The sequence below is a fragment of the Balaenoptera physalus genome (assembly GCF_965194825.1).
Source record: "Balaenoptera physalus genome assembly, contig: SUPER_1_unloc_4, whole genome shotgun sequence".
NCBI classification, from domain to species: Eukaryota; Metazoa; Chordata; class Mammalia; order Artiodactyla; family Balaenopteridae; genus Balaenoptera; species Balaenoptera physalus.
The window spans coordinates 565,747-576,250 of NW_028126595.1; the positions used below are offsets into that span (position 1 = coordinate 565,747).

At 42.3% G+C, this 10,504-nt stretch overlaps 1 long non-coding RNA gene across 2 annotated transcripts in view; it reads left to right on the top strand.

Annotated features, from left to right (window-relative positions):
• Positions 1–8,722, top strand: part of LOC309650548 — a 251,516-nt gene extending 242,794 nt beyond the window's left edge. For both annotated transcript variants that reach the window (XR_014257613.1, XR_014257614.1), the window contains exon 3: positions 6,690–8,722. This is a non-coding gene — a long non-coding RNA (uncharacterized lncRNA). The remainder of the gene's footprint in view (positions 1–6,689) is intronic.
• The last annotated feature ends 1,782 nt before the right edge of the window (positions 8,723–10,504 follow it).

Genomic DNA, 10,504 nt, shown 5'->3' on the forward strand with positions numbered 1-10,504 from the left:
CCTAACCTCCCCTCACACACCCCACAAGAGTTTTCAGTAATATGTAATTGCGCCTTAGGTTCTCGGTCTTCAAACTCATACCCAGGCTCCCAGATCCCTTGATTCAGCCTATTCCTCTGTGCTCTTTCTTCTGTTACATACAGTCCGAGAGGGAGGGGCTGGGGGATGGGACTGGAGGGATCCCGGCAGCACTGGCCTCAGCTGACTAAAGAGATCCGGGGCCTGCGCTATCACACATGTGCGAGGACCCTTAAGGCGGAATCGAGGGGGCCAGTTAGAGGCAGTGCTTGCTGCCTCAAGTGAGTATGGATCACCATCGGGTGGGGAGCATGCTGACCCCTGAGAAGTACTGTTAGGAGGATGTGTTCCTCCCTCGGCTTCAAGGACGTGGGTGGGCTTCAGGGCTCCAGTTCCTCTCCAGGCCTCCAGGTCCGACTGCACCACAGCGGGCTTGCAGACCTGTCTTCCTGTCCCAGAACTTGCCAGGCTCCAGGAAGAATCCAGACTGCAGAAATGGTGCCTGAGCACTCCAGCGTAAGAAGTGCTGTCCCTGGGGACCCAACAGTGGAGGGAGGAAGGGTGAAGGGACTGGGGGTTAGGGTAGGGAGGGGTGGCTGCCCTGGGAGACATTGAGAGAAATATCGCCCCCCACACCCCTGCCCCTGCAACTGACGCATTGATGCCATAGGATCTCAGGGCCTTTTAGTCAGAGATGCCTCTGCTTCTTTACTCCTGTGTTCAAAACTATGCAAAACCAACTCTTCATCCTCTTGCTGCCTTGCCAGGACTTTTAAAGCACTGTTCTTTTGAAGCACTCGTTCCCTAAACTGCAGTTTGGAGCTGTCCCAGCTATTTAAAAGTGTTCTCCTTAAACTGAGACTAAATCCTACTCTTTTGGAAAAATTTCCTTAACTTCATTGGAGATCATCTTTTCTGCCCATTCCTTCCTTCTACTGCCCTCTTAAGAACCCCTGTGCTCAAAGAGCTTGGTGATTTATTTTTTGCTTGATGTCTAAAAGAAACCTTCCCCATGCACCCCAAAAAGCTTTCCTGGATCATAGGTGTTTCAAAACCATGACAGTGTTTTGCAGTTAGTATACACTGTGTAGATTGCCTAGCAATCCCTCCAAGAGCCAGAGGTGAGCAACACTTTTGCTTATTTGATGGGATGTCCTTCAAGTTTAGGAAGGTACCATTCTTATGACCCAGGAGATAAGACAGAGCCCTGGATGGCTGTGGCTGTGATTAGATAACTTCTGATGATTTTATTTCCCTTACTGAGCTGCTGCTTCTAGGTCAATTTCATTTCATTACCTGTCCATTTTTAAAGAAAGACTGACAAAGTCACTGGAATAGGTCAGGAGTCTGAGCTCAGGGTTGGTCAAAGGTACTCACAGGGAGGAAGGTGGATAAAAATAGGTGGGTAAATAGGAGGGTTGGCAAGTACAGCCAGGACACCCGTGTTCATCGTGCATACTAATAAAGGCCAGAATCTCCTCATTTATCTCTGGTGGGAAGTTCTGATGGTTTCACAGGATCAAACTCAAATCATATTCAAACTAGGGGATTTCCTTGAGCATAAAAGGAAGTATCCATCCCTAGCAGGAGTCGCTGCAGAGGAATAAAGACGTAGATGTAGAGAATGGACTTAAGGACACAGGGAGGGGTAAGGGTAAGCTGGGATGAAGTGAGGGAGTGGCATGGACATATATACACTACCAAAGGTGAAATAGATAGCTATTGGGAAGCAGCTGCATATAGCACAGGGAGATCAGCTCAGTGCTTTGTGACCACCTAGAGGGGTGGGTTAGGGAAGGTGGGAGGGAGACACAAGAGGGAGAGGATATGGGAATATATGTATACGAATAGTTGATTCACTTTGTTATACAGCAGAAGCTAACACAACAAGGTAAAGTAATTATACTCCAAGAAATAGGTTAACAATAGCAACAACAAAAAAACCCAAATCTAAGTCAATCAAGCCAACGGAGACATTGTATGTGTTTACAGTTCAAGAAATCCACAAGAGAATCCTTTATTCTGTAGGCAATGAATGGTCCATTCGAAAAGAAAAAAACTTTCTAAAATGTTGTTTTTCCATTTATTGTTCAGAACATCCTTTTTATACCTCTGCATTTCTTACTATTCAAAGCCAAGTCACGTGAGTTACAGGGAAGCAGCTGATTGATTTAAAGTTGGGTCATGTGATTTAAAATCCAGTGGCAGTTGTTTGATTTAAATCCCAGTTAAATGACATGAGGAAGGGGTGCTAGAAACTGCTTTTTCATCTCTGGCTCAGAATATCATATTTACCTTGGTTCTTCTTATGATTTAGAAAACTTGTGCTGTCTCTCCTTGGAATCATCAGGAGAAAAATACAGTATTTCAGGTTCATTCTTGATACCAACTTCTCACAGTTAAGGTGTATTGACTAAAAGATCTTCCTTCTTCAAGAGATTCCAAACTTCTGTAAGACACTTCATTGTAATTGGAGAAAAAAGAAGAATGAAATCAGGCCAGCAGCTGCAGGAGACCAAGGCAGCCCCCATGACTAGGGAAGGAGAAGGAAGGGCTGAGAGTTGCCTTTAGAGCAGACAACCTCCAGAGGGCGCTGAAGCACGGGCAGAGCCCACCTGCCACTCCCAGTTTGGCACTCCAGGGTCAGATTTGGGTTTGGAGATGGGGTTGCTGTAACCCCAAGGAGGTGAGCAGAGAGGAGGAGTTGATTACCTCTGATTGTCCTCTGACTCTCTGATTTGATTATCCTCTGACTCTCTGGCCCAAATTGCCTGACGTCACAGGGGGGGGACAGAGTTTTGCTTTCAGCAGCTGATGGGACCCTTCCAGGCTGGTCCGGTCGCCCAGTGGCCCGACAGCCTGACAGGCTGACTGCGGTATGATCGCCCTTCTTTTCTCCAGAATCTGTACATCAGGAGGTGCATGGGTGTGGGAGCCCATTCACCGCCACCCCCCACCCCCAGGGGGGATGGCACCTTCCCTGGCTGTACCCTATGATCACCAGGTGCTTGAAATGAATGCAAGATTTTTGACTTGAAGGAAAAGCTCACGTAACCACTTCTGCCTCATAATGTGTGGGATTTACTATAATGGAAGGACATTATAAAGAACAGGTAGAAAACTCACCTGTTGGTCTCCATGTAGGAGTTAATTTTGCATGAATCCCTCCTACATGAGTAGATAGCAGAGGTTTATTTTTGTTCCCGTGTGTGTAGTTGTGTCAGAGGATGTAGGTATGGTGATTTGAAGCCGTCAAAGAAATATTCTCAGAACTCTCAAGACTTCTCTTGATTGGAACCGAAAGAGACCTGGAAAAGGAGGAAAAGAAAAGGAGGAGGGAGAACGAATGACTGTTTCTCAGTAAATTCACCTTCCTGGTTGATTGTTCTGTCTTCTCATTTCTTTTAACTTCCATGTATGTCTAGTGGTATAATGTAGAAAGGCTGATTTTTATGCTTTAAAAGATTTTACATCACAAAGAAACTAGAAGTGGCTAACAGAACTTATTCAAATCAATTTTACCTAGAGACTTTGATATTAAATTTGTATACTAAAATGGGTTTATCCAAATTTTCTCTTTCTTTTTGAGTGAATATTTGTAACATATTTTTGTAGATAATAATTTATCCTAGATATACAAAATTGTGAGAATGGGTACCATTTTTTACCACTTAAATGATTTCTTTTAAATGAATAGATTGTACAGTTTAAATGCCAATGTTGTGTCTTACATGTTGTGTTTTAATTCCTGATTTCCAAAACTTGTGTTTATTTAATTGATTTCTATCTAATAATCTGTCTCCCCTTTATTGTTTCTTACTTTATATTTTATTGATCTATAGTTAATTTACATTATTATATTAGTTTCAGAGGTACAACAGTGATTCATAAATGTTTAGCTTCTTCTCCATTTATAGTTATTATAAAAGAGTGGCTATATTCCCCATGCTATACAGTACACCACTGTAGATTATTGATTTTATACATAGTGGATTGTACCTCAAAATCTCCTACCACTATTTTGCTCCTCCACCCTATCTCTCCCTGCTGGTAACCACTAGTCTGTTTTTTAATCTGTGAGTCTGTTTTTTGGTTGTTGTTGTTGTATTCAATTTTTCAGATGCCATGTGTAAGTGATAACATACCATGCTTGTTTTCTCATAACATACCATGCTTGTTTTCTCTGCAGCTTATTTTACTAAGCATAATACCCTCCAAGTCCATCCATGTTATTGCAAATGGCAAAATTTTATTTTTTGCTGAAGTCATCATAAAAAATCTTTTTTATCCACTAAGCTATTGATGAACACTTAGTTTGACTCTATATCTTGGCTATGGCAAATAACACTGTTTTGAACATTGGGGTGCAGTTATTTTTTTGAAATAGTGTTTTTGTTTTCTTCTGATATACCCAAGAGTGAAACTGCTGGATATTATGGTAGTTCTATTTTTAGTTTTTTGTGGAACCTCCATTCTGCTTTCCACAGTAGCTGCACTAATTCACATTCACATCAAGAGTGTACAAGAGTTTCCCTTTCTCCACATCCTCACTAACCTTTGTTATTTGTGATCTTTTTGATGACAGCCATTCTGACAAGACTGAGGTGATATATCTCATAGTTTTGATTTGCATTTTACTGCCGATTAGCTATGTTTAGCATCTTTGTGAGTTCTGGCTGTCTATCTGTATATTTTCCTTGGAAAAGTGTCTATTTAGGTCTTCTCATTTTTTAAAAAAAAAGATTTTGGGTGTTTTTTTGATATTGAGTTGTATGTGCTCTTTCTGTAGTTTAGCTATGAACCCTTGCTTAGTCATCTTTTTGGTGTTAACCTCTTATCATGTGCAAATATTTTCTCTCCTTCAGCAGGTTGTCTTTTCATTTTGTCTTTGGTTTCCTTTGCTGTGCAAAATCTTTTAAGTTTAGTGAAGTCCCATTTGTTTATTTTTGCTTTTGTTTCATTTGCCTTAGTAGATTGAACCTAAAACTGTTGCTATCATTTATGTTGAAGAATGTTCTATATTTTCCTTTAGGGGTTTTATGGTTTCTGGTCCTACATTTAGGTGTCTATTCAGTTTTGCATTTATTTTATATATGGTGTTCTAAAATAATCTAATTTTATTCTTTTCCATGTAGCTGACCAGTTTTCCTAGTACCACTTATTGAAGAGACAGTTTTTTCTCCATATTGCCTGCTTTGTCATAAATCAATTAAATATAAGTGTGTGGGCTTATTTATGGGATCGCTGTTCTCTTCCAGTGATCTTTGTGTCTGTTTTTGCTCTGGTACGATTCTCTCTGATTACTGTCACTTTGCAGTATAGTCTGAAGTCAAGGTGCGTGATGCCTCCAGCTCTGTTCTTTCTCAAGATTGTTTGGCTATTTGGGGCCTTTGTGTTTCTATACAAATTTTAAAATTACTTTTTCAAGTTCTGTGCAAATGCTTTGGTATTCTGATAGGGATTGCATTAAATCTGTAGACTGTCTTTGGTAGTATGGTTATTTTAAGAGTATTAATTCTTCCAGTCCATGCACATGCTATGTTTTTCCATCTTTTTGTGTTGCCTTCAACTTCTTTCACCAATGGCTGATAGATTTCTGAGCACGTCTTTTTTTTTATAGTGATTTCTTTAATTTATTTATTACTTATTTATTATTTATATTTTGGCTGTGTTGGGTCTTCGTTTCTGTGCGAGGGCTTTCTCCAGCCGCGGCAAGCGGGGGCCACTCTTCATCGCGATGCGTGGGCCTCTCACTATTGCGGCCTCTCCTGTTGCGGAGCACAGGCTCCAGACGCGCAGGCTCAGTAGTTGTGGCTCACGGGCCCAGCTGTTCCGCGGAATGTGGGATCTTCCCAGACCAGGGCTCGAACCCGTGTCCCCTGCATTGGCAGGCAGACTCTTAACCACTGCGCCACCAGGGAAGCCCTGAGCACATGTCTTTTACCTGCTTAGGTGTGTTTATTCCTAGGTATCTTATTCTTTTTTTAAAGAAATTCACGTTCTTTTATTTATTTATTTATTTATTTATTTATTTATTTATTTATTTATTTATTTATTTATGACTGTGTTGAGTCTTCGTTTCTGTGCGAGGGCTTTCTCTAGTTGCGGCAAATGGGGACCACTCTTCATTGTGGTGCGCGGGCCTCTCACCATCGCTGCCTCCCTTGTTGCGGAGCACAGGCTCCAGACGCGCAGGCTCAGTAATTGTGGCTCACGGGCCCAGTTGCTCCATGGCATGTGGGATCTTCCCAGACCAGGGCTCGAACCCGTGTCCCCTGCATTGGCAGGCAGATTCTCAACCACTGCGCCACCAGGGAAGCCCTCTTATTCTTTTCGATGTGATTGCATATGGTATAGTTTTCTTAATTTTTCTTTCTGACAACTTTGGGTTTTGTTTTTTCTTCTTTTTCTAATTCCTTCAGGTGTAGTGTTAGGTTGTTTATTTGATATTTTTCTTGTTTCCTAAGAATAAGCTTGTATCACTGTAACTTCCCCCGTGAACTGCGTTGGCTGTGTCCCATAGATTTTGGATCATTGTGTGTTCATTTTCATTTGTCTTGGGTATTTTTAGAATCCCTCTTTAATTTCTTCAGTGTTCCTTTCTTCCCCGTTTATTCCCTTCATCTGTGACGTGAGGACTATCTTTAATATTATGTTTGGATTTCTTTCAGTTTTGTGTGAGTGTGTATGTGTGTGATTATTTAAGTTGCTGAGCTCTTAATTTCACATGGACACTACCAACCATGCATTGTTACCCTCCTCCCCCACAGTTACTGAATTTGACCTTATATTTTACATCTACTTGTTTTGTGTGTCCCTTAACTTCTTATTGTGAATATAGATGGTTTTATTTCTGTTTTCTTTCATCCTTCCTATTAGCTGTGTACATGGTTGATTTACTACCTCTGTTGAATATTTGCCTTAAGCAATGAGGTTTTTCCTTTAGTAAATTTCCTTTCCTAATTTTTATGTTTCAGTCGTGGCCTTTTCTTTTTCACTTAGAAAAGCCCCCTTAAGATTTCTCATAAAGCTGGTTTGGCGATGCTGAGCTCTTTTAGTTTTGCTTCTCTGTAAAACTTTAGATCTCTCCATCAAGTCTGAAGGAGAGCCTTGCTGGGTAGAGTATTTTTGGTTATGGGCTTTTCCCTTCCATGACTTTAAATATACCGTGCCACTCCCTTCTGGCATGCAGAGGTTATCCTGAAATGTCAGCTGATAACTTTATGCAAGTTCCCATGTTTGTAACTTGTTGCTTTTCCTTTGCTCCTTTTAATAGTGTCTTTTTATCTTTATTTTTTTTGCCATTTTAATTACAGTGAGTCTTGGTGTGGTCCTCTTTGGGTTGATCCTGTTTTGGCCTTACTGTGTTTACTGGCCTTGGATGTCTGTTTTCTTTCCCAGGTTATGGAAGGTTTCAGCTCGTATGTCTTCAGGTAGATTCTACACTGCTTTCTCTTCCCTTTTGCTTCTGGGACCTGTATAATGCAAATATTAGTACACTTGATGTTGTTTCACAAGTCTGTTCAACTTTCCTCTTTTCATTTTAATCTATTGTTTTACCGTTCATCTTCAGTGATTGCCAGTACTCTGTCCTTCAGTTTTCTGATTCATTCCTCTGTATCATTTAGTCTACAGTAGTTTCCTTTTAGTGTATTTTTCATTTCAGTTATTGCATTCGTCATCTCTGTTTTGTTGTTCTTTAATGGTCTAACTCTTTTTAAAAAAACTTCTAACTTCTTGCTCTGGTCGTCCATTCTTCTCCTGAGTTCTCTGATCATCTTTACCGTCATTACCTTGAACTCTTTCTTGAGCAGATTGGCTATCTCCACTTCACTTAGATCTTCTTCTGAGTTCTTATCTTGTTCCTTCATTTGGATCGTGTTTCTGTGTCACCTCATTTTTCTTAACTTGCTGTTTTTATTGCTATGTATGTAGTAGGTTCGTTACATTTCCTGACCTTGGAGAAGTGGCCTTTTGTAGGAGAGGTCCTATGTGTCCCAGCAACCCAGTGTCCCCTGGTCACTAGAACTATATGTTCTAGGTGTACCCCCTATGTGGGCTGCTTGGGCTCTTCTGTTGTGGTGGGCTGACTACTGTGGGTGGTCTGGTAGGCTTGGCTGCCCCCAGGCTGCTTGTTTGCCAGGCTCTGCCTTGTATGGAGGCTGTCTGTGCTGCTTGGTGAGACTAAATCATAAGGCAGCTGGCTGCACAACTCTGGGGGACACCAAATCTAGTGCTGGTTCACTTATGGGTAGAACTGCAGTCCAGGTGATATCAGGGTTAGTGCCCAGTCACTGGTCCTGGGGCTATGCTGGCTACTGGGAGGAAGAGACAGGTCCTGAGTTCTGGCTGCAGGGCCCAGGAGTTGCAGAGTTGGTGTTGGATCACTGTTCCTGACACAGCTATCTGCAGGGTCTGGGGTGTCCCTAATCTTGTGTTGGCATTCTGATGGGCAGGGTCAGGACCCAGCTGAGTCCATGGCTGCTTCTGGCCTGCAAGTGAGTGTTCTGGTCACACAGGCTGCTGGGCTGTGGTATTCCTGGAGCTGGTGTGTGCCTGTTGGTGTATGAGGCTGATCCCAATGCTAGAGCAGGTTTGCTGTTGGGTAGGTCCAAGCTCCATCCAGTCCCTGTGCAGTTATCACCTGCCAATGGTGAGGCTGACTCCAAGGCCAGAGTAGACTCACTTGTCAGAGGGGCCAGGGACTCTGGGGCTGGTGCCTGTCCACTGAGGAGGCTGGTCCTGGGGCTTTTGGTGGCTGGGCCCATGTCCAGGGGCAGCTGTGCATTGAGAGGGTCTGAAGGCAGCCTGTTTGCCGGTGGGTGGCGCTATGCCCCTGCTCAGTTAGTTGCTTGGCCTGCAGCATCCTAGTACTTGTTTCTCTAGTTTGGTGGAAATGGGTAGGGGTAGGTCCTGAGGCTAAAAAGATAGAGAGAAGATTCTCAAATTATGCTTGCTGGTACCAGTGTCCACGAGGTAGAAGGAGCTCCCCCGAATGGCTGCTGCCAGTGTCTCTGTCCCTGAGGCTGTGCTGTAGTTGCCTCTTGCCTCTCTGGGAGACTCTCCAAGATCAGGAGGTAGGTGTGACCCGGGATCCTTTCAAATGACTGACTGCTTCTGTTCTGATTCTCGGATCATGTGGGATTTTGTGAGCATCTTTTAAGAGTGGAATCTCTATTTCCCACAACCCTCTGGCTCTCTGGAAAATAAGCACTACTGGTCTTCAAAGCCCAACTTTCTAGGAACTCTTCTTTCCAGAACAGGATCCCTGGGCTTGAGAGCCTGATGTTGGCTTCATATCCCTTGCTACCTGGGAGCACCTCTGCAATTGTAATTATTCTCCCATTTGTGGGCCACCCACCTGGTGGTATGGGTCTTGACTCTATTGAGATTTTGCCCTTCCTTCCTGTCTTGTCGAGGTGCCGTCCTTATGTCTTTAGCTGTAAAACATCTTTTACGGTAGGTCCCGGTCTTTTTCATCAATTGCTGTTCTGTAAACTGTTGTGACTTTGGTGTCCCCATGAGAGGCATCAAGCTCTGGGTCTTTGAATGCTACCATATTGGACAATCTGTCCACTTCTTTCTTAAATCACATTATTTAATTTTTCTTAGTATCTTATTTGATTAGCGACAGTTTGAAATTTATTATCACTCATGTTTACTTCGCCTGTTTAAAGAAATTGAATAGTGCATTCATTCAGTTTGAAATGAAGGTAGTGGCCGGTGAATTTCCATACCTCAAAAATCAAGGATAGGACAAAAGCCTTTTCGACCTGTGTTACCCTCAAACTCTGCACCCCACCCCAGCCTGGGGATTAACCTCTTGCACCCATGCTCACTTTCTGTTTTTGGACCGTTAACCATCATTGCATCTGTATGTGTGTTGACAAAGTGAACTCTAGTCTTTCCAGTTTTTGAGTTTTGTTTTTTGGTTTAGGGAAGAGTCCTAGTATGAATGTACATTTACTGGTCTGCTGGAGTTCATATATAAACCTGTCAAGCACATTACTAGAATTGGTATTGCTTGTATATACACTTTCATAAATTTTAGAGACAATGGTAGAACAGAAGTGAATTGTATTTCAAATCCCACAATATTTTCACACCATGAAAACCCTTCCCTGTTTAATATATTTGTGTGTAGTTTATCTTTATGCCCATACTATATTTCCCAGAGATGGGTAAGTGTTATGTTTCTTGCTAGCACATTTACCGTATTGTTCAAAGTCAGGCGTTTAGTGGTTTTAGCATGATCCTATTTCCATGAACTCGCAAATACAAGACCTTCTCTCACACTGTCTTTTACTCCCTGCTGTTTTATATTGCCCTCCTAATTCTCAGTCCTGGTCTTTCTTTATGTTCTTCATCAACCTGGATAGGTTATACTATTTTCTCCCTTATTCAAGACCAATAGAATAGAATAGAACACCCAGAAATAAACCCTGATATATGGCCATATGATTTTTGACACGTTGCCAAGGCTTTT